At 31.2% G+C, this 20,605-nt stretch overlaps 1 protein-coding gene across 2 annotated transcripts in view; it reads left to right on the forward strand.

Moving 5' to 3' along the window:
- The window catches only part of LOC142330086 (uncharacterized), a 387,582-nt gene that overhangs the window by 324,549 nt on the left and 42,428 nt on the right, over nt 1-20,605 (forward strand). The window lies entirely within an intron of this gene.

The raw sequence follows: 20,605 nt of genomic DNA on the forward strand, positions 1-20,605 counted from the left end.
TTTAAAATTAAACGTTAAAAATCTTCTAAAAATATATGTCATTTGAAATTTTGAAAGAAATTTATTAATAATTTTTATTTAAAGTTTTATCACGTCTCGTCACATCGAACAACGAATCTGTATGTATCTTGGAAATTATGTACATTGATAATTTTGCACTTTATAATCGTCAGTCATAATCGGCGTTCATTATAACGTATTAAAAAAAAATTATTTTTAAATTCTATTTAAAAAGTATTTTTTTAAAACATATATTATTTTCAATTAGTTTATATGTATATAAAAACGTTGCGTGCTTTATTATATTTAGAAAATATTTTAATTATATGAGTTTCCATGTCTCCATGTTTTATGTGTGCAGTTTTTACTTACTTTTTATCCCTAGTAAATTAATTCTAGACTTACTAATTATATAATTCCAAATAGCACCGACTAAACAAACGGGGAGTGTTTGAAACGTTTCTTATTCGGTATTACTACAATAATTCGTATGTTCATATCAGGTTTTTGATAGTTTTAGAGGTTGCATCTCCGTTTTGTTAATGATATTCAGTTTGAAAACAGATGGTTTTTCTCGTATGTCGTTGAAGCTTTGTCGTGTTATCTTCATTTATTATGCCGTTATATTACGACGCTGCGTCGAGTCGCGTGACTCGACGTATCGAGCAAGTTTCATGTTGATGTTGTGAGCCGTGCGTGCATTTTATGTTTTCTTCCCTTCCTCGATTTCATTATGAACGGAATATGAGCGTATTTTATAGCGCAGTTTAAGCTTATGTTTTGTTCATTTATTAATAACGCACATCTGTGTTAATGTAAAATACGTTAGTAAATGCAAACCAGCTTTTCCTGACGTTATATTTGTTGATGTAACGAAAACAAATATAATTATGAACAAATCTAATAGTAGAAATAACAACGGGGGTTAATCGACTTACTGATTATATACGGTTTTTCTTGAATGCAAAACATATTCATTATTTTCATTGGTGCACCGTAAAATGATTCGTTCCCGTTAAAAATAAAAGGGCTTTGAAATATATCGTATAATAAGAATTTTTAAAAGTGTTTTTGTATTATTTTTGTCGCTTATTTAGGTTTACATTCTTTAATCTTTATAAAAGTAAATGTTTTTTTTTTTTTAATTTCTTTATTAGTTAATATTTTACTGGTGTGTTATAACGAATTAAAGTGATGCCAAAATATCGGTTTAAATTTATTACGGTTTTCTCTATCCAGTTCCCATATAAATTCTCCCTCCTCACATTTCATCCTTTATTAACTGTGGCGTATGTAGGATGACCGGGCCTGTCGGTCGTAAAATAATAATTAACTCGTGTGTCTTCTCATAAATCATTTGATAAACTCGAACGACCCGAATATAGCTTTGGATTACTTTTACTATTTTCCATTTGTAATACGGTATTGTATATAAAAATAATATACAACAATTTTTTCGTAAATTATCGGTTTATATTTCGTAATTTTTTTTTCTCTTGTAAGAGATGTTGTATAAAAATTAAGTAATTTTTATTTTAGGTCGCGAAAAATATACAAATAAATGCTATTAAACGTAAGTACGTATTTATTAACTATTTTTAACTATCTGGGAAAGAGGCGAAGATAGGAGGACAACTCCGGCCGTACCGTGATCATACTAACCGTACTTAGTCTGCCGGCTATAACGGTGAAGTCGTCTTTCTTCCTGCTACATCTCTTTTACTTTAATGTCAAATCGTGTAGATCGTTTATAGCTCGTAATGGGATACACATCTGAAATTGTTACCGAGTGGCAGGAAGAACAGGAACGCATCGATATAATTTTCAACGGAATCTAAATCGGTGTACCTGTTGCAGAAACATTGAAACAGATTATTAGTTCCAATCATATTACGTACAGTGCTCATTTCTAATTAGATTTTCCGCGTTAATAAAGACTTAAACTGTATTAAAATCAATTAAACTGTCTGCCGGCAAATATCGCTCGTCGGTTCATCATTTAATCGATGAAATTACGTTAAATTTCCGATATTTTTGTAATATAAAAAGTTTTTTTTTTTTTCTAAACCGGTTTCGTTTCTTCGTGTGCGTACTCAAGTGTAATCTTTCCAGTAATTTCTCATTCTCCGGACATACCGAAATAGTATGGCGGGCGCCATCGTAAATATTTCGTCATAATGTTTATGAAAAGACTGAACCTAATTGACGATTGAATTTCCTGTGACCTTTCAACAACTGTATCGACGAGCCGCCCACGGACAACCATCATGTGCACCGAGAACAGAGTTACAATTTTTCTGTCATGCCGCTATCATTACAGCCCTAAAAATTACTGTATCGTATCGATTCGGTGGCTTTTATTGCAACAAAATGTGCTTTACTTATGGTAGTCTTGAGATCAATCGGTAATACATTTTGACAAAATTTACACACATCGCTGTACACAGTATGATGGGATCTACAAATTAAAAGCCTATTACTCCGTTCGCTCGCACCTATAATAAATAACTTTACTGGTGTTAATTTTCATAACGGTTTAACTTAAATTTTTTTTAAGAGCCCTCAAACGTTCTTGAAATATTTGTTAGTATTAATTATTGTTTACATGATTTATTTTAAATATTCTAAAAAATGTGGATATATCAATTAAACTAAAGCACGATTCTCAGAAACCACAGTCCTATGTTCGTAGGAAATAATATAAGCGGATATATACATGCACCCGTTACAATCTTAACGAATTATTATCCGTTGTGTTTAAGAAGCGATGAAATATTCCAGCCGTTCTAGATTGTAAAGCTATATATTAAATTTTACATAATATCCATTGTAAAAATCTAAATTGTAACTATTATATACAGGTGTCCCATATAAAACGCAACCCATCAATCACTCATCCATGAAATTTCAAAAGTCATGCTTATTCCCCTACTCGTTACTGAAATGAACTCGTCCAACATCTGAACATCGCGGCGACGCAGTAGAACACTACCGATAGTAACAACAATGCGATCATAACGTTCAGTGTGTTGCTAGAGACAAGATGGTGTTTTCGCTAGATGAACGTGTTTTCATTGTCGAGTCGTACTTCAGTACGAAATCGGTCGTTGCAGTGCAAAATTTGTTTCGCCATAAGTACCCGGATAAACCGGCTCCTAACAAAACATCAGTATTAAGGTTAGTCGCAAAATTTAGAAAGACCGGTTCTGTTAATAACAAGGAAAGATCTGCGGAAAGATCAAGGAATAACACAAAAGATCTGCGTCAGTTTTGAATACAGATACAGTCACTGAAATCAAAGACCGATTACTCGCCTCGCCAAATAAATCGATCAGACATTTGTCTGCTGAAATTAATTTGTCTAAATCAACTGTTCATCGGGCGACCAAACGATTACAATTACGACCTTATCGCATTCAAACGGTTCATCGACTTCTTGAGCTCGACAAAGAAAAACGGCTACAATATTGTCAACGGTTCCGTCGATTTCTGCGTGAGGGAATTAACGTTACGGATTCGCTATTTTTCACAGATGAAGCACGGTTTCATTTGGACGGCTACGTAAACAGCCAAAACAGTAGAATTTGGAGCGCTGAAAATCCCCACGTTTATCACGAAAAACAATTACACCCGCAGAAGTCGGGCGTGTGGTGCGCGATATCGCGGAAGAAAATAATCGGTCCTATTTTTTTCGAGTACACCATTAATGCAGAACGATATCAGGATATTTATTTCGGTTCATCGAACTCTTGAAAGAGGAAGACAGACACTGCCGGCTATAACATGACGGTGCGACGTGGCACTACGCAGGTTCAACTTCTGATTTCGTCGAGGAAGTCTTTGGTAATCGTGTTATCGGTCGAGGCTTGTGGCTACCAAGATCTCCAAATATGACTGCGGCGAATTTTTTTCTACGGGGTTACCTCAAAGAAAAAGCCTACAGCGACAAACCGCGAACACTTGAACGATCGAAAGTCAATATTGAACAAGCTGTATTAAATATCCGACCACAAACTTTGAAAAAAGTTGCAAGAAACGCTGTAAAAAGAATCGAAGCTTGTATTCAAGAAGACGGCGGCCACTTCCAACATTTACTCTAAATGTAAGGTAATGGATGGTAATAATAAAAATTACATTTACATTTACACATGCCTTTTTATTATTTCAATACCTACCGATATAAGGTTGGGTTGCGTTTTATATGGGACACTCTGTATAACAATCTATTATATGGAATTAAAAAACGGAAATTCGTCTTTTTTTCCTGTAATCTAAATGTAATGTGAAATTAATGAACGACCTGAATTCACTAATTCTTCACAACCCATGTTTCTCTAACATGCGAGTTTCGAAGACATCGAAAAGTAGTCTATCTTGTTCACGGATAGACTTTAAAAGAAAAGTATTATTTTTGTAGAAAGTCTTTATAGTATATTTATTAGTTCAAATTATAGAAAAAAAATTAAAACTGGCGAAAACTACCCTTTCCTCTTTTTTAATTTTATCGAAAATTTAATTCCAACGATGCCTGATGTATAGCGACTGCGTAAGTCATTTTCCATTAATTTATTTGTAATCGATCCGAAGATATTAATTAAATACAGCTCAACTCTCGTGCAAACATCTTCCGGAAATTTCTGTAACTTTTGTGTTTTTTTGGATTAAGGGGCTTTTGAAATACCGATATTTGTAACGCCCAAAATTTTGACCGGTCGCTAACGGAAAGTACAGCAAGCGGACTTTCGCAGTCGGAAAAGTAAAAATTGCTGCAATTTGTTGAATTTTCTGTTTCTGTATAAAGATTATAACTTAATTTTTATATCGACCTTAAAATAAAAGAGAAAAATTACTTAGAGTTGATAAATTTTGACTGAGATATTGACTTAGACTGCCGGTCGGCTGCATGATGTTACTCCATACTATGTAAACAGGGGTAGATAATATTTTTTTCTAATTCTTACTGTTTGCTTGAATTGTATCGATGACCTGTCAGTAAATACACTTTTATAATACACATAATTAGGCAGTCGATCGATCGATCTCATTTTCGTATATCATCGTTTAATTTAATTACACGATACATTTTATTTGTTTACATCATTACAACATTATGTTCGTGTTGTGAGAAGAAACAAGAACAGCGAAGAATATTATTTTAATTTCAACTGCGGATTAGGTTTAATCTATTAGCTCAAAACGCGTCATCACGTGTATTAGTTCTCCATCTTATAACATATATTAATTTCCATCCGTTTATCAGCCTCTTTCGTTTGTTTCTAAATAAAAATATCGCGTATCAACGTTGAAAATGTAGAACGAATGAGTTAGCCTTTCTTTTTCCTGTTTAGCCTCCGGTAACTACCGTTTAGATAATTCTTCAGAGGATGAATGAGGATGATATGTACGAATGTAAATGAAGTGTAATCTTGAACAGTCTCAAGTTCTACCGTTCCTTAGATGTGTGGTTAATTGAAACCCAACCGCCAAAGAACATCGGTATCCACGATCTAATATTCAAATCCGTGTAAAAATAATTGACTTTACTAGGACTTGAACGCTGAAACTCTCGACGACCAAATCAGCTGATTTGGGAAGACGCGTTCACCACTAGACCAACATACTCATAGATTGCGTATGTTTGTGCGGCGTTGCGTCGTAAATTTAAACTACCCAGAAACATCCGTGGTGTCTTGTGTAATTATAATGAAGTTTTAAACCGGATGTTTCTATTTTTGCGTAGTGCTGGGTTAATACAAAAAATTTAATATTGTCGCGTATATTTTTGTGCTGGAAGAGTTTTTAATAAGTTTGTTGTTTTTTTAATTTTTGTGGTTCTGTTTTTTTTTATTTTGTTATCCGAGTAGGGAGCCTTTTACACTCCCTATCGGAATTTGTTAAATTTTATATAGTTTTTTCATTATTTTTGCTTTTATACTTTAAAGACTCTGTCTGTGATATTAGTTGTACGATTTTTAGTGATATTAGTTGTAAGATTTTAATGATATTAGTTTTAAGTTTTATTTAATTTTTTTATTTAAGTTTTTAACCTAGTTTTAAGTTTTATGTTAGAGCTTTTATGTTTTTTAGTTTTTTGTTATCCAAGAATGGGCCCTTTACACCCATCTAGGACTTTGTTAAATTCTTTTTACTTTTGGTTTTATTTTAGATTTTATGTGTGTTATTAGTTGTAAATTTTATTTATCTTTTAGATTAGCTTTAATTTCTTTTATTTTTTTTTATTAAAAAAAATCCGGGCGACGATAACGCGTAGGCGTTTTTCGTCCTCAAAAAAAAAAAAAAAAAAAAAAAAAAAAAACTAGACTAACCCGATGAGTTGAATGAGTTAGCCTGAACTTGAATTATTGATCGGTTATAATGTGTTCTTATTTTTTTATAATTTAATAATAAAAAAAAATAAATGAAAAAATAATCAAAACATATCGTATTTACATATCATATAAACAACTATCGTTAAATAGTACCAAAAAAAGTTTAAAAAAAACCGACAAAAAGAAAATATTTAATAATTGTACAACTTTACTCACTGAAACGATATTTGGATATTGCAAAAAAAAGAAGACAATTTGGACCGGTTCGTAAAAATATTTCTGATTAAGTAACCTACCACCTGCTCCTACGGTAATAAACCATTTTCCCACACTATTAGGAAGACTAAAAAGTACTGAGTCTTTTGCGCACTAGATAGCGCTAGTGTATTCTGCCAAAAGTTGAGGATGACCTACATAAAGACCCAAGACCTAAAGATCCATCAGCAAACGGCGATTCGTATTCGATTGAATTTCTCTATCAGCGAATCTCTATTGAAACGTAACGAAATCGAGCCATTTCTGAAACGGTTGATCGCGAATGATTAAAAGCGGATAACATAAGACAACAGTGCGGGAAAAAGGTCGTGGTTGAAGCTCGGACAAGCTCTACAGTCTTTGTCAAAACCTAGGAAGGTTATGCTGTGCGTTTGGTGTGATCGGAAGGGCAACGTTCATCACGAGCTGTTGCCGCCAGGCAGAACGATAGACTCAGACCTACATCGACAACCCACCGGGTTGATCTAGTGGTGAACGCGTCTTTCCAAATCAGCTGATTTGGAAGTCGAGAGTTCCAGCGTTCGAATCCTAGTAAAGACAGTTACTTTTATACGGATTTGAATACTGGATCGTGGATACCGGTGCTCTTTGGTGGTTAGGTTTCAATTACCCACACCTCTCAGGAACGGTCGAACTGAGACTGTACAAAACTGCACTTCACTTATACTCATACATATCATCCTCATTCATTCTCTGAAGTAATACCTGAACGGTAATTCCCGGAGACTAAACAGGAAAAAACCTATATCGTCGACAATTGCGCGATTGCACCTAGCAATTATAAAGAAATGGCCTGAACCGGTCAACAGAAATGGTGTCGTATACCACGCTGCAGACGCCAGACCGCATACATCTTTAAGGACCTGTCTGAAATTGTAAGAACTTTACTGCAAGGTTTTAATGCATCCGCCGTATAGCCCGGACCTGGCACCGTCAGACTATCATTTGTTTTGGAATCTGCAGAACATCCCTGGATGTTGTTAGTTTCAAAGAAGCCTGTAAATACTACGTGTCAATTTTTTGTCCGTAAACCACATAAGTTTCTATAGCGTCTATAGCGACGCATTATGGTGTTCCCGGAAATATGGCAGAAGTTCATCGAAAAAATGGTGCATATGTGGTTTCATAATGTTATTTTCCAATAACAACAAATGTTTTCTCAATTTTGCCTTCCAAAGGTTCAATACTTCTCAACGACCTAATATAAACGAAAATACTGAAGATTTAAAAGCCCTCGCTTTTGTAGAATGATATATGTCAATTTATTCAATTTAATAATTTTATTTTTCTTTGGCGTAAACTTTTTTTCTTTTTTTTTCATAAATAATAAGTAACTGTGGTTATGGATAATAATTTGCGAGTTTACTTTTTTGAATGTCGTTGAAGAATGCATTTATAACGTGCAATTTAGTAGCCTTTCTAATTTAAAACATTAAAAAGCAATGTTTTCATTCTCTTTAGATGATTTTGGTAATAACGTATTTTAACCTCACTTTTCTTACGTCTATGCCAGAATAATAGCCACATGTTTCCGGAAGGTTGTCAAATCTCGGTTCTGGCTTGGATTTTCACTTGGCATTTTTCATTTAAAAATATATATATATCTAAGGTAACTATAATCGAGAGGTTAGCCAATAGTCTGTTCAACAGAACCCGTCGGGTTGGTCTAGCGGTAAAATTCATCGACGTAAATCAGCCGATTTCGAAGTCGACAGTTCTCAGATTCGAATCCTAATGAAGATAGTCGCTTTTATTCGAATTTGAATACAAGATCGTGAGTATCGTTGTTTTTTAGTGATCGGGTTTCAATTAACCGCACGTCTCAGTTATGGTCTATCTGAGTCTACAAGACTATACCTTATTCACACAAAAGAAGGGACGCGCCTGTCTACGGGCCCTCGACCCAGAAAGCTGCACGGGATATCTGGAGACTTCCTGAATATTCAGAAGATATCGGTTCAATAAATAAATATTCAATAAAACCGCATCGGGTGTATTAATAGAGCTTGTAGTTTTTAAACTTTTCCCTAAATTTAAATTTTGTTAATCATTATTTTGTAATCTTTGAATAGATATTAGTTTTTAATTAAAACGGCTATGTAATTTTTTATTAAAAAAATTTTACTGAAACTAAATAAATTATCTTACGAAAATTTTACGTACGGGATACGATTAATTTAGATTTTTCATAAAATTTTACTTATATTTTAACGTTTTCTGTACTTAATTTAACGATACATAATGAATTATAAAATATCTGAAGCGAATGAATGAATATTTCCTTGCTGTGCAGAAGCAGTATTACCTATAAAATGCATCATTTCTCGATAGAAAGCGGTATAATAATTTATTGTTACATTATCTGTTCCAGTTCTTCGTACAACTGTGGTATCCGTATCCCCACCAACGGCACAAGAGACACATCGGAATTGCCTTCTATGAAAGTAGTGATGTTCTCTGGGAGAACAGATCTGTTCTCTAAGGTGAAAAGATCGCAGTTTATTTTGCTCGGTGAAGAAGATATCTGAAAATCTCTTCGTTTCTCAGGTCCCTGGTTTATTTAAAATGGATTTCTGTCGAATTTGAATGTGACTATTTCATTTTTGGAAGCGACTTGTTTTTATAAGGTCCTAACTCTACATTTAAGCTTAAATCGTTATTTATTGCGTTTCTTCCTTTTATTCGAACAAATAAATAAATACTTTAAATAAAATATTACCTATTTACAATAGTATATATTATAAATATAATATTATAATAAAATAATATTATATCCAATATATGTTAACTCCTGTCACTTTTATTAACTAGTACCGCTTTTAGTTTATGTCAGTCAAGAGGAATCCCTTTGTTATTTATTATTGTATTTACTACTTGCATAATTAGTAGAAAGTTTTTAGAAAACTTTTATCGCTAGAAGAATTTTATTACTGAGCTTTAAGTGACTTTTTGCAAACTGTAACTGATTTACGAGTACAATGTTATTGTTAATAATAATAATAATAAAGCATAACAGCAATCGATAGGTAATTTGGCACAAATTCGATTCGGTATTACCGTTAACATTTATTGTAAATATAGTGTCCGGTATCGTACCGGCTTTCCATGTAATTAATGCCGTTGATCGGTTGTTATGTTATCTCATTTCTGGGTTTCCACCACCTCTCCCCGGTCGACGGACTGAATATCTACTAGTGAGGGTAACAGACGAGTAATCGTTCAACTCTCTCGGTATTCAACCCTCCCTTTAATTCTCCTACCACCTTCCTTCCTTCTTTTACTAACTTCTGATCGGTCAGAATGATCATCGCTTCGTTCGGTTATATTATTTATTGGATTCTACAACTTTAATTGTTTGCAACATTCTGTGTGTAGTTTGTACATATTAATAATATTAGATAACATATTTACCGTAATCTGTAACCTCAGATTTATTAAAACAAAATATTTCACGTTATTATAAACTTTCACGTGTTTGTTGAATTACCGCAAATTTCTTCTGTTGATCTTATTTGGTCTCGATTCGAGATCATTCCTCTATAATGTCTGTGTACTATGGCTAAAAAAAAAACTATCTCTTGGTGTTGTACGTATTTTCATGCAATTTAATAATGTTAACTGATTTAACTTAGTTTTCATTTTGATGTTTTAAGACTCAATCGGTCTTTCGCTTTTAATGTTAATGTGTTTAATCATTTCCAAAAAACTAAGATGTTTTCAGTTCGATCTCTGAAAAAATGAAGTTACTTCAATTATTTTTTCGATGTCCTTTCATGATACTGGATTTTTTTAGTGTGTTTTCATTCTAATATTCAAAGTAATTTTGCTAGTAAAAATTTAAAAAAAAATGTATTAGGAATACTTTGGGTAAAATATAATATGGATTTCAGAAAATTTTGTTCCATTTTCGGTGGCGGTTTTCTCGCCCGGTACATCGGTTTTTTTTAATATTTTATCTTCTATCCTTATGCTGACTCAGATTCTCACTTTTTACATTTCTTGCGAACATCTTTTTCTCATACGGGAAGAATTTTTTTTGTATGCTTTTCGACATTTTAAATATAAATAAAGAAGAACGCTTTTTTAACATATGAAAATGAGACTAGCACTAAAATGTACTAAAAATCAGAAAAATAATTCATTTAGCGTATTTTTAAATTTCGATTTATATTTTTAAAGGATTATTTTACAATTGTTTTACTAAAATTTTAGGTAGATTTTTTGTGGTCGTATTTTTGATTAGGTTAATTAAATTTAAAAAAAAATGATTTCTTATTCAACAGAAAATTTAAATAAAATATAATAATTTTGTTTAATCAATACTACATTTTTTAAATCGTATTTTTATTTACCCGGATAAAAAATTGAGACAGAAATATTGCAGTTACAATTGAGTTCTCTCTCTGTCTCTCTCTCTCTCTCTCTCTCTCTCTCTCTCTCTCTCTCTTTCTCTATTGCTGCTGCTACAGCACGGTTGTGAAGGAAAATTTAAGCGATCGACCAAAATTTGGGTATCATGGTTTTGGGAATTGTCGTCGTTTCAAGACTCCCTTAGTCCAAAAAATAAAAATAAAAGTTATAGGAATTTCCAAAAGATATATTACGTATGTACGTACGTATGTATGTGTGTCCTGTATTCTGATTATCTCCGAACTAGCTTAATCATAAATTCTTGAAAAAGAGCTAAAAAGATTTCTACATATGGAGGGGCATTGATGCATTAAATTTTGGGCAAAATTAAAAAAAGGGAAAGGGGTAGTTTTCGCCATCTTTAATTTTGTTACTAAAAGAACACTTATAAATTACAGTATTTTGGACCACTTAAACCAAAAATAAACAATTTATCGTCGATCATGAAGGTTCATATAGTTAAGAATCCGATCAGAAAAAGGGTTCAGATAATTAATATTAAGAATTTCTATCTTGATAATATTTTAAAAATAAATAAATAAAAATATTAATCAACTTTTAAATGTACAGAATGAAGCGATAATAGATTAGAAAAACCCTTAAAATTACTATTTTCAGAAGTTCGGGAATGTATTAGCCCTAAATTTTGGATAAGATTTGAAAAACTACTTATTTCCGTACTAATAACGACTTAAAGTAAAGTAATAAAAATGTAATTAGTCGATGGATTTAAAAACAATAATAAATGCATCTCCTAGTTTTGTTAGTAGGATGTGCTTAACGATCTAAACCTCGGGTAATGTCTGAAACTGTTCACACCTGATAATCCTTTATTATGAGCAACAAAAAAAAAACAACAAAAAAAAATTACAAAAATATATTTGATTACATATAAAAAATTATTTTTTTAAAAAAGCTTTTATTTAATTAATATTAATATTAACATTAATAAAAAAAGGAAACAAATTAGAAAAACCGTCTAAAAAGTAAAAAATAAGAATTAAATCAAATTGAGAATTTTAAACAAAAAAATATAATTTATTAACAAATATAAAAATGCACTGAAAAGTAAAAAATAAATTATATAAATACCTAATAAATAACCAATAAATTAAAAATAAATAAATGTAATAATTATTAAATTTTATATTTTTAAATATAATTTATTTATATCTGAATATTATTGTTTTGTTCAAGTTTGTTTGTTTATTAAGCCTAAACAGTAAAAATAATTATATTTACACATCGAAGTTACATACGTGTACCAAATTTAAATCATTTTCATACGATAGTTCATGAGAAATGAAAATGTTCAACTAAATGCATGAATATAGCGTAGGGGAAGCGCGTGGGGCGGTGGGGTTGATTCATATCCAAATTCTAACACCGTAGTATTTTATTGTAATCAAAGTTACATACTGTACCAAATTTCATTGATTTTCACGCGATAGATCAAAAAATATAGCAGTTGCAAGATTTGATTATAACTAAAGCGAGTTAAATAAAGGCTTATAAAAATAAATTTTCAAACCGATTCATCGACCGAAAAAATTATCAGAAATTTATTAACAAAAGAAATTAATCTTAAACGTAAAGGTAATTTAATGAAAATTTATTTTAAAAACGTTAATTATCATTTTCAATGATATTTGTAATAATACCGAGCCTTAATCATTTCTAAATCGATGGTAATTTTTTACCGGCAGCATTTCATCTGTTGTATGCTGTAACACCCGGCAAAATAAAATATATTGCCACCCAAAAGATAATGAAATATTTCTCCTTGTGGGATATGCCCTCCGGGATTTTGTTTGCCTTGTTCATTACTTAGATCTGTTATATTTTATAAAATTCTTTTTTTCTTCTTTCTTGCGTTATACTTCGTCATCGATCAATATCTTCTATGTTTTATTTACTAGGAACGATTACTTTGTCGTCATTCAAAGAAAACGGTACGATAGCGAGTTCATTCCGATTTTTTTTTGTCGGTTTGTTACCGTCTCTTTCATTGTTTCAGTATTTTTGTAACACTTACTGAAGTCTGTATTTTTTTTTTCTTAAACAGCGAGAATGGTTTCATTTTTATCGTTCTACGCTTTTAAATTACTCCTTTTAAAATCAAACAAACAACCAACTAGCGACAATTTTTTTATTACTTAGAAAACTTTAGTTAATTGCATTTACAATGTTGTTAGATTTTAGGATTCTAATGCTTTATCTTATGTAAACTTTAGAAAAGATAAATTATACAATCTCGTAAGCCAATATTGGTTATTAACAGATTGTATAAAAATAAAGCTTTCTTATTTTTTAAGTATTTATATAAATAATTTTTTTTCAAATTAGAACATTCATTTTTACAGTCATGAAAATATCGAATTATTAAAATTTCACTGAATTTTATATATATATATGTTGAGATTAGCGAGAAGGTTTCTTCTTATTCTGCCGATATATGGCTTTAGGATCTCATAACAAAGTCAATATTAATCAAATCTGTCAACACAAATTTTGATTATAGGAAAAATAGTTCTCCAGTCATTCATAATAATAAGACAAGACAGAGAACCCTGTCGGGAATCGGTAGACAAAGTTTTGCCTTTAGAGGTATTTAAAATGTGCAGGAGATAAGATGTTGGGACACAACGTTTGACTACGACCATGCGGGAAGCGACGTGCCTCTCTACGCCTGAGAGAACCCGTGAAGGTGATGTTTTTCTAGGAGGTGATCGACCTTATTGCCTTCCTAATGTAAAATTCTTCATTCCGTTTCGCCTCTTACTTTATTAATTATTTGATTCTTTATTATTTATGCGGTTGATAAGCCTTTTTATTAGTGTTTCCTTTGCTTTTTATGTTCGGAACTTTATAAATATTCCTTAGACTCGTAAACGTAAAAACGTATGTACTTTTTATGTTTATTATATATTTATGCATAGATAATATATATATTTATATATAGATGAAGTCCTACGCAAGAACTATCGCGTGAAAATAAACAAGAACAAAATAAAAGTAATTAAATGTAGTAGAAATAACAAAGATGGACCGCTAAATGTGAAAATAGGAGGAGAAAAGATTATGGAGGTAGAAGAATTTTGTTATTTGGGAAGTAGAATTACTAAAGATGGACGAAGCAGGAGCGATATAAAATGCCGAATAGCACAAGCTAAACGAGCCTTCAGTAAGAAATATAATTTGTTTACATCAAAAATTAATTTAAATGTCAGGAAAAGATTTTTGAAAGTGTATGTTTGGAGCGTCGCTTTATATGGAAGTGAAACTTGGACGATCGGAGTATCTGAGAAGAAAAGATTAGAAGCTTTTGAAATGCGGGTGGATAAAGCGACAAATGAAGAGGTATTGCGGCAAATAGATGAAGAAAGAAGCGTTTGGAAAAATATAGTTAATAGAAGAGACAGACTTATAGACCACATACTAAGGCATCCTGGAATAGTCGCCTTAATATTGGAAGGACAGGTAGAAGAAAAAAATTGTGTAGGCAGGCCACGTTTGGAATATGTAAAACAAATTGTTAGGGATTTAGGATGTAGAGGGTATACTGAAATGAAACGACTAGCACTAGATAGGGAATCTTGGAGAGCTGCATCAAACCGGTCAAATGACTGAGGACAAAAAAAAAAATTTATGCATACTATATAAGATATGTATTCATATTCAGTGCTTTGTCGAATTTCAGTGAAAACCCCTCTCTGCAAGTCATTTTTTTGGGGTATTCAAAATTACATATGATTCGATAAATTGGAACCATTGTATATTGAAACTGCGGCAAAAAAAAAATCTATTCGAAATACGATACACTTTTGGCGATAAAAACCCCATTAATTCAAAAAATTTGACCGAGACCCAAAGTTTTTATTAAGAATCTTGATTTTTCTGTAAATATATTTTAAATACTGCTTAATTTATAAAACAAAAACTTCATTTGATCAAGGGGGTGATACGGGATGAAAATATTTTTCACATTTCTATCTTTTTCGTAATTGTATTTTATATATTTTATAATTAAGTATTTAAATTTCGAAAACCGTAGGGCGTAGTTGAAACAAAAATCTGTGTTATGCGACCCTCTATTTCAGCCTTTTTCGTTAAGGTTTATAGATGAATTTAAAATTTATTATATTTTGTTAGCGTAATTTACACTACGTATATAACGCACGACTAGCAATTAAGTATATAAGCCAAAACTAATAGACGTTGATGCACGTTAAAGTTATTGCAAGGCGTGTAGTAGGTAGGTTAACGTAATACAAACTAACTTAAATTTAATACTTCGCCTTGAAACATCGTTATAGTTAAGCTACAATAAATTCCATATGTTACAACCTACATTACTGTTTTCAAAAGTTGTTTTTGTCAAAAAGCAGTTATTAAAATCCGCTGTTTAATTTATATTCATCTCTTAATTTAAGATTTAAATTTTGTACTAAGTATATCGTTATAGAACTATCTACCTTCTCTATCGCATATTTAAGCTTTATCGCCCGTTCATATCTGTTTACGAATGTATTTTAGTTGCTTTTCTCTTTTAAAAAATCTGTGGAATAAAGATATGCAGTCAGTAGAAATGTATTTTATAAATAAAAATATAACGGTACGCTGTCTTTTTACGTAATACGGAATAGCAAGAGGATAATTGTTCATTTGCCCTTGTTCGATGCCCTGTCCTCGCGAGTGGAGTCGCTGGTTAGAGTCAATCGAGCTGTCACATGATCTATTCATAAATCTTTGAACGGAAAGAACTAGGATAAGCGCGGCATTATAGTTGAGAACTAGTTCGGGAGTTCAATTATTAACCGCTCAGGATTTCAGTTTAAAATGGGTTATAATGTTGTGTAAGATGGTACAGCAATACGTCACCTTTTTACTTTCAGCTTTGATGTCGACGTTTCACATTACTTTCTGCTTGAGTTCCGGTGGTTTTAAATTAAGTTGGCTGAACTTAGAGTTATCTATGAGTTAGATGTTATTTTAGAACGATTAAAAAGAAAAAAATGTACATTATGTTTACAAAAAATGTACAACGCGCGTGTTTTTATATACCTACTATTTACGATTATATACCTAAGATGTCACACCTGTGACCGGTAAAAACGAGTTTTTTTTTGTTGCAAAACAGCGCTATCTGTTGGACGTAAAAGCAACACACACTATACTAAATATTTTACGATTCCATTTCAATGTTTCCGATATGTGTGTCCGTTATAGACTAAAAAAAACTACTGGACCGACTTACGTGCGGGGAAAAAGGGAGAAATGAAAAAATCGAAAATGTAAAAGGGAAGAAGGGGAAAATGGAAAAAATAAGAAACGGGGGAAAAGGAAATGCAAAGATAAAGGAGGAAAAAGAAAAGAGAACGGGGGAAATGGAAGGGAGAAAGGGAAATAAGAGAAAGAGAAATAGGGAAAGGGGAAATGAAATTGTGAAAAATAAATTGGGGGAAATGAAAGGGGAAAAGGGAGAAAAGGTAATAGAGAATAAGGGAAAGGTTAAATTTTGTGAAGTTCCATAATGTTCATTTTGTTAATGTTTTATCAAACTTTAAATTGTTTTCATTTAATCTATATATCTTTATATATATATATTTCTTGTGTGCGTGTGTATGTCACTGAACTCCTCCTAAACGGCTGGACGGATTTTGATGAAGTTTTTTGTGTGTGTTCAAGGGGATTCGAGAATGATTTAGATTCACAATTTGGTCCACTGGAAAATGTTTGTTTAATTAATTTTTTATTTATAAGTAGTCGTTGATTTTGGAATGTTTTACATCGGATCCGGCAGACTGCACTACCATCGCAGTATCGAATATTCAATAATATTCTATTTTAATTTTAGTTTGTCCCGACAGTTGGTGCTGCGATCAAATTGAGAAAAATATTTCGTAATTTTGTGTTATTATTGTGTTACAAAAAATCGCGAGAAAACAGTTTTTTAATAAATAAGAGGCTAATAAATCAGATGGAAATGTAAACAAATGAAAACCAATCAGATCAATGCAAGATGGCCGCTGTCAAACACAACGACCAATCACAAAGAGCCCGTATGGCCGTTGCCAATGTAAACAAAATCCCAACTGATTAAGTAACAAGTAGGCAGCACTGCGATCGCGTTTAGAATTGTGTGCGTATAATATAATATTTCTATATTTCTATATTATATTATTATTTATTGAAATAACGTTGTAAAGTGTAATTAAAAAATATACATTGTGCAAATTTGTAAGGTACAGTATTGAAGTGAAAATGTTTTTTTAATTTATTATGTGTTGTTGATCTTGGGATGGTTAAGGTTCACAGTTGGGTCCGGTAGGCGGAGCTGCGATCGCATTTTTGAAGTTTTTTTTAATTTTTGGTTTATCAATCAAACCCGGTAGTTGGTGCTGCGATCGGATTCTAGGAATTTTTCTTATTTTGTTGCTTTTTCGCATATCAGTTACTTGCGTTGTAGTTTAGTGTTGTTCTTACATTAAAATTCGTATTTTTAACGAACTGTGTTTAGAGAATAGTTTGAATTAAATCAGATAGGTAGTGCTGTTCTGACAACTGGATTTATTTACATTGTGACTTTTATAAAGTGAAAGGTTACACTTTGTTAAATTGCTAATGTTCAGTTTTTAAGGTTTTATGAAACTTTCAATTGTTGTCATTTTATCTGTATGTATACTCAGATCTAGCAATAGCGAAGCTTTGCCGACTCTGCTAGAATTGGGCGCTTATTGAGAATATTATATTATATTATTATTTAATGAAATAACGTTTAAAAGTTTAATTAAAAAATGTACATTGTGCAAATTTGTAAGGTGCAGTATTGAAGTGAGTATTTTACATGATTTTTCATGAATGTTAATGATCTATACACGTGCATTCAATAACAATCAACTTAACCTACAAATTTAAATTGTCAGTTCTCATTTGATTCTATGCAACTTATGAAGTATTGAACGGCTCTTTGAAAAAAAAAATTTAAGTTTGTAAAATAAATTATAACATTTATAAAATTAAAATATAAGTTACTTATAATATAGTTTAAAGTATATTTAAAAAATTGAATTTATAATGTTTTAGCTGATTAATTTTATAAAAACTTTTCTAAAATTATTTTTAATTTACAATTATCTAAAATTTGGTAAAGAGATGTTAAAATAAAGAATGAGAAAAATATAAAAATTTCTACTAAAATTTTAACTACGTTGCTCTTTTACAGTGCTTTAATTCTTTTATTAATCGATTAATTAAGCTGTTACATGGTTATGAAACATCAAAATTATTAAATAAAAAAAAAAAATATGTAGGAGGTACTTTTTTAGAATGATGTTAAGTGAAAATTAGTAGTAATGTGGATTAAAATTATTAATTACACTAATTATTAATTTTACGACGTTTCGATTTTTTAATTCAATTTTCATCGGACAACTCAATATTTAGTGAAAATAAATATTAACCATACTACACATAATTAATCAATAAACCCATTACAATAATACATCAATCACAAACTGATAATATCGTACTAATAGTCATTTTAATGAAATTTAAAACACATTCCTGCTAATTTTAACTTAATTAAGTTACTTATATTTATGTGTGTGCATTTATTACAGAATAATGCCGCGTCAGGACAACGTCTGTCGGGTCCGCTAGTATATATATATATATGTCGGAGAGGCGAGGAGATTTGTCAGGGATTCAACGTTTTGTGTTTCACTCATTTTTATTATTACAAGTGGAGAATATATAAGATTATAATAAAGTTCAATTAATAAAAATGAGTAGATACCTCGTACAATGAAATAATTACAAATGATAATTATCACTTATCAATAACTCAGTGGTACACGAATTATAATATAAGATTAATTTAATTTAGAATTCAAATAATATTAAAACAACTTGCGATAGACCGAGGCTCAGGGAAATAACGAATTCGCGATCACCAGGACGTCTGTTCGATCTGGGTTCCAAAGCAAGACTGCCTTTTCTCAATATTCTCAAATAATATGCCTACTGCATATTTCCTTTTCCTTATTAATTTTATGATACCCCTATCGTCCTGGGATCCCGACTACGTTGACAACCATGTGCCTACCTAGGCCTAAGCCTACCGCAATAAAACAATTTAAACCTTATTTTACAAAATATTACAAGTAATAGTACATTTCTTAAAACTACTAAAAATACAGATATTCTAAAGAATATTCTCATCGTTTTGTCGGAAGATACTCCACTGTACTTTATTCTCCGACATATATATATACTGAAATATAGCAATAGCGAAGCATTGCCGCGTCTGCTATTTGTAAATAAAAAGTAAAAGTAAACGCAGTTTCTTATCTTTTATATACTCGGTTCCAAGTTAAATTACGTTACGTAGTAATGAATATGTTCAATATAAATACTTTAGTAAATTTACAATACATTACGCTGTTCTTTTAAACTTATTCTGATTATTATTTATTAATAAATTTGATTTTTTTGTGCGAAAGAGAATTGTTTTTTGCTACGAAAATAAATTATAACACGGTAGTATCAGCAGAAATAATGGTAATATTTTTATTTCTAGTAATACTTCTTTACCTCTGTTTATTATTCTACTACATTGTTCTTGTTTTATTGACAGTATTATTTTATCTTATTTTAATATTTCAACTTTCCAGCTGATGATTTTTTAAATCAAGCTATAGAAGGCGTGTTTACTGTTTACTGTGAATTATGTATTACGATTATTTTTTCCTAAATAATGTATTTTAAAACGAAATATTGAAAATTACGTATTATTATTAAATTAGGCTTATTGAAATATATTACGATTGTTTAAGAATCGAAATTATAAATCTTCTGTAAACGGTTTTTTACCCTTTTTTTTAGTTTTCAATCATTTTTAATTCATATATATATATTTCAAATTATATTAGTTTTTTCTTCTGCAAGAATAAAAATAAAATAAAAAAATAAATAATTTTTACTTATTTTTAAACAAAAAGACTTTATTCACAAGCCTAATAAATTAATCTGAGAAAGAATAACTTTGAAAACCTTTAAACAGAGCTCTTGTTCGGTGGTAGTATATATAACAAAGGTTAAAGGTTAATTGATTTGGATAAATTAACCCGTATTATTATTACTAAACGTGTCCTGTGATACTCTATCCTGCGTAGTTCGTTCTTTGTACTAGTTTATTTGATAGGTAACATGTCGAGTTTAGATCTGCAATTATTTTATAGCTTTGTAGTTTAATTGGATTTAAAAAAATACAAAAATAAACATCAGGCATGTGACAGTAAAACCGGTTGTTCAGATATGAGATGAGTGAAATGGTGTATTTACGAGTATTGCAAATAAGAGTGAATAAACAAGAAAATAAATTTGTTGTTTTTTTTTTGCAAAATTTCTGTATAAAAAATTGAACCAGCCTTTTCAGAGGCTGATAAAGGATTGCAAAACTTTTCAGGCGCTGTCGGTTATATTCATCTCGATTCCCCCCCCCCCCCCCCGGGGAGAATATTCCTCCTCGTAGTTTGTCTGGTCGCTACACCACGCTCTCCGTTCCTAGCCAAGAGTGGCTTAATCGG

The sequence above is a fragment of the Lycorma delicatula genome, chromosome 9, assembly GCF_047948215.1.
Source record: "Lycorma delicatula isolate Av1 chromosome 9, ASM4794821v1, whole genome shotgun sequence".
Taxonomy (NCBI): domain Eukaryota; kingdom Metazoa; phylum Arthropoda; class Insecta; order Hemiptera; family Fulgoridae; genus Lycorma; species Lycorma delicatula.